Here is a 9,875-nt window from a genome sequence, read left to right on the forward strand (position 1 = left end):
TTACTCAACATAAATATTTCATTAGTTTAACAAATCTGACAAAATGGGAGAGAATTTCAACGGGGTTATTTGCATTAAAAATGGTCGACGGGACCGATCATGCTATTTCTCCTTTTTTGTAATATAATATAATATAATATAATATAATATAATGTTCACATATTAGTTATGAAAAATATATTCACATATTATTAGTTTTAAATTTCATTTATTGCTGCTAATTACATCCAAATTCGAAATTAGTATTGAGAGAATTGACTAGTGATACCCCCGGATGGAGGATGGGCTCGGCCCGCTCCCGATAGCCCATCTCGAGGGAGGCCCAGCACTCAAAGGAGCACTTGAAGTCATCAGCGGGAGGTCATCCGGGAGGTCATCCCAGCCGACCTCCCAAAACAGCAGGACCGTCGATCAGAGAGGGCGGCTGAGGTCCCGTGCCGACCTCCCTTGCCGACCTCCCCGCATGAAGCCGAGCTGACCTCCTACATAGAGATATCGGGACGATTGGAGATGCATTACCCGAGCTCCCTAGCCGACCTCCTATACCTAGCCGACCTCCTATACCGAGCCGACCTCCAACCAAGCCAACCTCCCAGAAGGTGATAGAAGGACAATTGGAGACTCTCCGGCCGAGCTCCCGAGCCGAGCTCCCAGGAGGTCCCAGCATCAGGCGGACTCATATCCACAAGAGTTCTTATTCAAACAATAAGCGCGTAGCCCACCCAGATCAAAGCCCAGAAAGGCAAAGCCCATCGGAGATCTAAGCAAATCTATCACGATATCTTATCAAATCTTCCGAAGATTCTGAGGATCCAATCCTACCAAAACTAGGACTCTATTGTTTCCCTATAAATATCAGGTTCCTTTCATTATTTTATTCATTCATACTTTTTCACATTCTCTTTGCACACACAGTTTTCTCTCTCAGTTTTCTGACTTGAGCGTCGGAGGGGCTACGCCGGAACAACCTTCCGGCCCCCTTCTAACACTCTTGTTTGTGTTTCTGGATTTCGAGGTGTCTGATCCGAGCTCCCAAGGTGAAGATCCGACCTCCCAGACAGCGTTCAAACGTTTGGTCCGAGCTCTCCAAGCAGGGATCTGACCTCCCAGCTAGCATCACCGATTTCAGCGATATCAATTGGCGCCGTCTGTGGGAATACTGAGAAGACGTAGACATGTGGGGACGAACAGGTATAAGAACAGGCCCTGCACGTGGTAACCGAGGTCGCGGAGGTGGCAACCAGGGCCATGCAGATGGTAACCGAGGTCGAGGAGGTGGCAACCAGGGCCATGCAGATGGTGACCGGGCTCCCGGAGGTGGCCAAGGCCGAGGTGTGGCTGATCTTAGTCTAGACCAATTGGCCCAGTTAATTAATAGGTCTGTAAATGAGGCCCTCCGTCGAAATCGTACTCCATCACCACCGCCACAACAACCTCCTCCTCCTCCTCCTCCTCCTCCCCCTCTTCCCGACCATATGGAAGCCATTTGGGAGGAAGTCAGGAGGCTTGGCAGGCGAATGGGGGGCCGACCTCCCGTATTGGACAGAGAAAGCCCACTCTCCCTCGAGATACTGAATGAAGACCTCCCCGTTAATTTCCGCCAACCAACCGTCAAGGATTATGATGGAAGTACTGACCCCGAAGAACACCTTGGAAGGTTCAATAATTCTGCTTTGCTTCATCGATACTCAGATGCGGTCAAATGCCGGGTCTTCCTTACCACCCTAGTAGGACCCGCCCAGAGGTGGTTCGATTTGCTCCCGCCACATTCCATTACCAGCTTTCGAGAATTCAGCACCCTATTCATAAACCAGTATGCTACAAGTAAGAAATACTTGAAAACCTCATTGGGCCTATTCAATTTGAAACAAGGAGATACAGATTCGCTGAGGGACTTCATTAGACGATTCAACAGTGCGGCCTTGGAGGTCCCAGCTGCAGCAACAGAAACCTTGGTAAATGCTTTCACGCAAGGGCTCCGAGGGGGACAATTTTTCAATTCCTTGGTCAAGAAACCCCCTCAAAGTTATGATGAGCTCCTGAGCCGAGCTGAGAAATACGTGAATCTTGAGGATGCACAAAGGCAAAGGCGAGTGGATATCCGACCCGATGATAAAAATAAGGGCAAAGAGAAAGTGGAACCAAGTAGGAAAAGGCCTGCAGAAAGAACAGAGGAACGGAGCCGAGGTCCTGGACCTTTCCCTTATGCCCCGTTGGCCATGAGTTTGGAAAGAGCCATGGCAATTTGCGAAGAAAGAAGAAAGTTAGAGCGCCCAAAACAAGCTGAAAAGGGGCCACGTTTACCTCCCTCAGATAAGTTCTGTGAGTTCCATCAAGAGTATGGCCATGTTACGAATGATTGCCAGAAATTAGGTGAGGAGGTCCAAAGGATCATGCAGAGAGACCCTCACATGAAGAACCTCTTAGCCCGACCAGAGGGAAGGTACCGAGATGATAGACGAGATCGAGGACCTCCTGGGGTGAATCAGAGGCCACAAACCCGGGAGAACCGACCCAACCGAGGGGGTCGAGATGACCCCCCGCAACATCAAGGCCCTCAGGTTCAGCAAATTGCTAATGATCCGACCAGAGGTACAATTCATATGATAACGGGCGGCGCCACTGACGGAGATTCAGGCAGAGCTCGTAAAGCTCATGGTCGGAGATTGGAAAATATGGGGTTAGACCTTGCCCCCAAAGATGACCCCGTCATTGGCTTCGGGCCAGATGATATGAAAGGTGTTATGGCACCTCATAACGACGCCTTACTGGTCACTCTTACTATCGCCAACTATGACGTCGCAAGAATCTTTGTTGACACCGGAAGCTCAGTTAACGTTCTTTTCAAAAGAACCCTGGACCAAATGAAAGTGGAAGGTTTCGAGTTTGATCATATCTCTACGCCTTTATTTGGCTTCACAGGACATGCGGTCCAAACTGTAGGGCAAATCATGCTCCCCTTATCCCTAGGGACGGGACCTCACCGCATCACAAAAATGACATGTTTTACTGTGGTGGATGCCCCCTCTTCCTACAACGGAATACTTGGCCGACCTGCCCTGGCCGACTTCCGAGCTGTAAGCTCTACCTATCATCAAAAGCTGAAATATCCTGTAGGGAATGAAGTAGGAGTCATCAGGGGGGATCAGAAATCCTCTCGACGATGCTATGTGGATGAGGTAAGGCAAGAAGTCAAAAGATCTCGGACAGAGGTAGGGATGATTGTGGCCCAACCAAATATGACCTCCAGAAGAGAGGTTCAGCTCACCTCGGAAGAGGAGCCAGAAACGGTGGAAATAGGGGTCCAACGGAGTGTCAGGGTGGCGGCTGATCTTGATCCTGAAATTAAGCATGATCTGCTGGCTTGTCTGAAAGCTAATGTTGATGTATTTGCTTGGTCCTCACAAGAGCTTCGTGGGATCAGCCCCGGGATAATGGAGCACCACCTCAACACTCTTCCTGAAGCTCGGCCAGTCAAACAGAAGAAAAGGCATTTTGGTCCCGAGAAGGACAAGGTAATAAAAGAACAGGTAGACGAACTCCTTAAGGCAGGACATATTAGGGAGGTCTTTTTCCCTACATGGCTATCAAATGTTGTCCTGGTCCCCAAGAGCTCGGGAAAGTGGAGAATGTGCGTCGACTTCAGGGATCTTAATAAGGCTTGTCCAAAGGATTGTTACCCCTTGCCGAGGATTGACCAACTGGTAGACTCCACCGCAGGTCATCAGTACTTATGTTTGATGGATGCTTATCAGGGATACCATCAGATCCCCCTAGCAGAAGAAGACCAGGACAAAGTGAGTTTCATCACCTCCGAAGGGACGTTTTGCTATGTGGTGATGCCTTTCGGATTAAAAAATGCGGGAGCCACTTATCAGAGGCTCATGGATAAGGTCTTCTCAATTCAGATAGGAAGGAATGTGGAGGTCTACGTGGACGATATTTTGGTAAAGTCCAAGAATCCGGCGGACCTTATAGCCGACCTCCGTGAGACCTTTGCCACTCTGAGGTCTTATGGGTTAAAGCTAAACCCACAGAAGTGCACTTTTGGGGTCAAAAGCGGAAAGTTCCTGGGATATATGGTAACAGAGAGGGGGATTGAAGCCAACCCCGAGAAGGTAAAGGCCATCCAATCCATGTCACCTCCTGGGAATCTCCAAGAGGTCCAGAAGCTTGCCGGAAGAATCGCGGCTTTATCACAGTTCATTTCGAGGGCGGCACACCGAAGTCTGCCTTTCTTCCGAGTTCTCAGAAAGGCCAAAAAATTTGAATGGGATGCAGAGTGCACGAAGGCATTCGAAGACCTGAAGACATATCTGGCTGAGCTCCCGATACTAGCAAAGCCATCAGCAGGGGAGCAGTTGTATGTTTATCTATCAGCCACCGAAGCAGCTGTGAGCTCAGTCCTGGTCAGACAAAAGGGCACCGAGCAGAATCCCGTATATTATATATCCCATGCACTCAAAGGAGCTGAGCTCAGATATACGACAGTGGAAAAACTTGCTTTGGCCTTGATCACCACGGTTCGGAGACTGAGACCTTACTTTTTGTCTCATCCTATTATGGTCCTCACTAACAGCCCTCTCGGAAAGATAATGACTCATGCTGATATCTCAGGAAGGTTGGTAAAGTGGACCACGGAATTGGGAGAATATGACATTCAATATGGACCTCGAACCGCAATCAAAGCGCAGGCCTTGGCCGATTTCTTGGCCGAGACTTTGCATGTGGAGATGGAAGACCTTTGGAAGGTCTATGTGGATGGTTCATCCACCAATGAAGGCAGCGGAGTTGGTGTGTTATTAATCTCTCCAAAAGGGGACGAACTAAAGTTAGCCGTGAGACTAGACTTTAGGGCATCCAACAATGAGGCGGAATACGAAGCGGTCTTAGCGGGTCTAAGAGCAGCACGGCAGGTCGGAGCTGCTCGGGTCCACATCTTCTCTGATTCTCAGCTGGTGGCCCACCAGATGAATGGATCCTACGACATCAAAAATGAGAGATTGATAGAATACGTAAAAGCAGTGGAAGCAGCTAAAGAACTCTTTACAGAATTGGTTTTTAAGCAGATCCCCCGAGAGGAGAATGAGGGAGCCGACGCCCTTGCTAAAATGGCCAGCTCGCTCCACAGCTGGAAATCAAGAGAGGTGGTGGTCCAAGTAGAGCTAAGCCCTTCTGTGCACTACCCAACTCCTGAACACGAAGACAATGACTGGCGCGCCGAGTTGTTGGATTACATGAAAGATGGGGTGCTCCCCGAAGATCCGAAGAAGGCTTACAGGATGAAACGAAGAAGCCTTCGATTTGTAATGGTTAACGGAACTCTTTACAAGAGGTCAGCCTCTCGGCCTCTCCTCAAATGTTTGGGTCCCAAGCAATCTGACTATGTACTGAGGGAGATACATGGAGGCTGTTGTGGAAATCACTTGGGGCCTTACTTTCTTGCACGGAAGGCACTCTTGGCCGGATATTTCTGGCCCACTATGTTAAAAGACGCTCTAGCCATCGTCATCTCATGCGACAGCTGCCAACGTCATGGTAGGCTCCAACATCAACCAGCTGCATTAATGAAGAGTATTGTGGCGGCTTGCCCGTTTGACCAATGGGGGATCGACATTGTGGGACCTTTTCCCCCGGCCCCAGCTCAGAAAAAATTTTTGCTCGTAGCCATAGATTATTTCTCAAAATGGGTAGAGGCTGAGGCTTTGGCTAAGATAACTGAAAATGAGGTACTCAAATTTCTCTGGAAGAACATCGTCTGCAGGTTTGGGGTCCCGAGGAAGTTGATATCCGACAACGGAAGGCAATTTCAAGGAAGCCGGATCCAAGCCTGGTGTAAAGAGATGAAGATCCAGCAGCACTTCACCTCCGTGGCCTACCCTCAATGCAATGGCCAAGTGGAGGTCACCAACAGATCCTTAGTGCAGAGCCTGAAGACCAGACTCGGGAGCGCGAAAGGTAATTGGGTGGAGGAACTCCCCAGCGTGCTTTGGTCATACAGGACCACCCCAAAAATAGGCACGGGGGAGACGCCTTTCAGCCTAGTCTATGGAAATGAAGCCGTGCTTCCGGCGGAGATCGGTGAAGAGTCGCCTCGCGTCACATTCTATGATGAGCAAAACAATGAGAGACGAGCAGCAGACTTGGATTTCGTGGAAGAAAAAAGAGAAGCCGCGGCCATAAGAATGGAAGCTTACAAGAGACGCATAGCCCAGTCCTACAACAAAAAGGTCATTCAGAGGAGCTTCCAGGTGGGGGACTTAGTCTTTAAGAAGGTTCAGGAAGAGAAGGTCGGAAAGCTCGATCCAAAATGGGAAGGGCCTTTTAAAGTGGTGGAAAAGCTCAGCTCGGGTGCCTACTACTTAGAAGACGGGACAGGGAAGAAATTGAAGAGGCCGTGGAATGCTTATCACCTTCGCAAATATTATGCTTAGATATTGCTAGAAGCTTTAGTTTTTTTTTATGTCATTTACTTTCAATGCAAGGACGTCAGGTTTTGATGCTTTATTCAGATACATTAATAAAATTATGCATTTTTGTTAGAAATTATTATTATTGCAGATAAGGGTTTTCACCCTCAGTCAGTTCAGGAGCCCAGAGCTCACCTCATCTTGGTCACGCCAAGTATGAGAAGGGTTTTCACCCTCAGTCAGATCAGGAGCCCAGAGCTCACCTCATCTTGGTAACGCCAAGTATGATAAGGGTTTTCACCCTCAGTCAGTTCAGGAGCCCAGAGCTCACCTCATCTTGGTCACGCCAAGTATGATAAGGGTTTTCACCCTCAGTCATTTCAGGAGCCCAGAGCTCACCTCATCTTGGTCACGCCAAGTATGAGAAGGGTTTTCACCCTCAGTCAGTTCAGGAGCCCAGAGCTCACCTCATCTTGGTCACGCCAAGTATGAGAAGGGTTTTCACCCTCAGTCAGATCAGGAGCCCAGAGCTCACCTCATCTTGGTAACGCCAAGTATGATAAGGGTTTTCACCCTCAGTCAGATCAGGAGCCCAGAGCTCACCTCATCTTGGTCACGCCAAGTATGATACGGGTTTTCACCCTCAGTCAGTTCAGGAGCCCAGAGCTCACCTCATCTTGGTCACGCCAAGTATGATACGGGTTTTCACCCTCAGTCAGTTCAGGAGCCCAGAGCTCACCTCATCTTGGTCACGCCAAGTATGATAAGGGTTTTCACCCTCAGTCAGTTCAGGAGCCCAGAGCTCACCTCATCTTGGTCACGCCAAGTATGAGAAGGGTTTTCACCCTCAGTCAGATCAGGAGCCCAGAGCTCACCTCATCTTGGTCACGCCAAGTATGAGAAGGGTTTTCACCCTCAGTCAGATCAGGAGCCCAGAGCTCACCTCATCTTGGTAACGCCAAGTATGATAAGGGTTTTCACCCTCAGTCAGTTCAGGAGCCCAGAGCTCACCTCATCTTGGTCACGCCAAGTATGAGAAGGGTTTTCACCCTCAGTCAGATCAGGAGCCCAGAGCTCACCTCATCTTGGTAACGCCAAGTATGATAAGGGTTTTCACCCTCAGTCAGATCAGGAGCCCAGAGCTCACCTCATCTTGGTCACGCCAAGTATGATACGGGTTTTCACCCTCAGTCAGTTCAGGAGCCCAGAGCTCACCTCATCTTGGTCACGCCAAGTATGAGAAGGGTTTTCACCCTCAGTCAGTTCAGGAGCCCAGAGCTCACCTCATCTTGGTCACGCCAAGTATGAGAAGGGTTTTCACCCTCAGTCAGATCAGGAGCCCAGAGCTCACCTCATCTTGGTCACGCCAAGTATGAGAAGGGTTTTCACCCTCAGTCAGTTCAGGAGCCCAGAGCTCATGTAGTAGCCCGAATTCTAAATTGGGTAATTTAACGGATTAATGGTGATTAAGAAGGTTTAATGTGTAATTTTGACCGTGGTCATGATCGGAAGGACCGAAGATGGTTCGGAAGCAACGAAGGGTTCGGAAGATCCGAAGTGGGTTCGGTGGATCCGATCATGAGGTGTCAAGAGTTGATCGACACGTCAGTTTGCATGCAAGTTCGGAAGGTCCGAAGTGTCGGTTCGGAGGATCCGATCATAGTTCGGAGGATCCGAAGTGTAAGTTCGGTGGATCCGATCATGAGGTGTCAAAAGCCGATGGACACGTAAGAGTTCGGACGTTCCGAAGAGGGTTCGGACGATCCGAACATGGCCTATAAATAGTGCTCGGATTTCCTCATTTTGACTCGCCAATTCAGAGAGTTCCAGAGCATTTCAGTCGTTTCTGACAGGTTCTAGTCTTTTTCCGAGGTTCGGGCACTAGCGGGGAGCTGCTGGTCTTGTAGCGGAGCTGTGCTCTAGTTGGGAGCTAGCGGCATCAGCGGGCTAGCGACGGACGAAGGCTTGGATTAGACCTGTTGTCTGGTTGTTCCAGTGGATTAGGATTGCTGTGATAGAGGTACGAAAGTACTATCCAAGATATCCTGGTTGAGTATACATTCATATATGTGTTGCATGATTATGTGGTGCATTGTTATATGTCATATGATGCATGCTATTATGTCACGTTTATTACTGCACGTTGCATTTCACGTTGAGCCGTATCTCCTTCGAGATAGCCTTTGCTGTTGAGCTGTATCTCTTTCGAGATAAGCTATATCTTGGGGCCGCTCAGCCCTGTCTTGTGGACGCATGGACACCGAGAGTACACAGTGGCCGACGGGTCGGGAGGGCTTCGGTGGTCCGGGACATTTTAGGTCCACGTCCGTCTTGTAGTGGATGCAGTGACCCAGAGGTGTACCGCGCGGCACTATCCACTTGGCGCCTCTAGACTGAGCATTGTTGAGATCCTTTCCTTTGTGACTCCTGTTTCTTGACTACCCCGGTATCATGATCATAGCATGTGCATTTCATATAGGTCTGTATACTCATACTTTTGTACTGGGCGTTCTTATCGCTCACGTCCTCGGTGTTGTATATTCTTGGACACCCCATTCCCTCGGGGCAGGCCTCAGGTTGGATGGCTCAGGAGGAGCAGGAGGACGTCAGTGAGTAGCCGATTGAGTTTAGTTTATCGGTATTGTTTTGTTTCGTTTTGGTTGTACCGGATATTTGATTTGAGTTATTCTAGATTTCGATTGGGTTGTATAACTATTGTCTTTGGCCGTATTTCCGCTGTTATCTCTGATTATTGTTGATTAGGTTAATTGCATGCTTAGTTCTTGCTTAGTAGGTGATTCTGGAACGGGTCACTACATTTATGGTATCAGAGCATGCTTGCGATTTTGGGATAAAGATATGCGTATGATTTTGGGATATAGATTCTGTTTTGGGATTCCGTTGACCAATTTACTAGTTTCCTCATTCTATGTTGTAGCGATGGCTGGCCACTTTGGTGACGAGAGTAGTCAGGGGAGTGTAGGTCGTTGGGGTGATCAGGACGGTAGTAGGCGTCATCGTGATCGTGAACATCGTCATCGTCGGGATGGTCCTAGGCGTTTTGAGTTGCATCGTTTTCTTCAGATGGGGCCTAAGCCTTTAGTTGGCGGTGAGACTCCCGATGATGCAGAGGATTGGTTAGAGCGCATGGAGAGTTGTTTCCGCGCATTCCAGTGCACCGAGGAGCAGAAGATAGGAGACCCTTAGTTTTCTTCTCGAGGGCCGTGCTCGCAAGTGGTGGCGATCGACTTCTGCGCCGATAGTCCAGTCCCAGGGTAGGGTGACTTGGGCCGATTTCCGTGCGGCTTTCATGCAGCTGTATTTTCCTCCAGCCCTTCGCCAGGCGAAGACGATTGAGCTCCTGAATCTGAAGCAGGGTAGTATGTCTGTTGATGAGTATCAGCAGAAGTTCTTCGAGTTGTTGCCCTTTGCTCCTCATATTAGTGGCAGTTCTGAGGCTAAGTA

Source organism: Primulina eburnea, chromosome 8, assembly GCF_022965805.1.
Source record: "Primulina eburnea isolate SZY01 chromosome 8, ASM2296580v1, whole genome shotgun sequence".
In the NCBI taxonomy this organism is placed as follows: domain Eukaryota; kingdom Viridiplantae; phylum Streptophyta; class Magnoliopsida; order Lamiales; family Gesneriaceae; genus Primulina; species Primulina eburnea.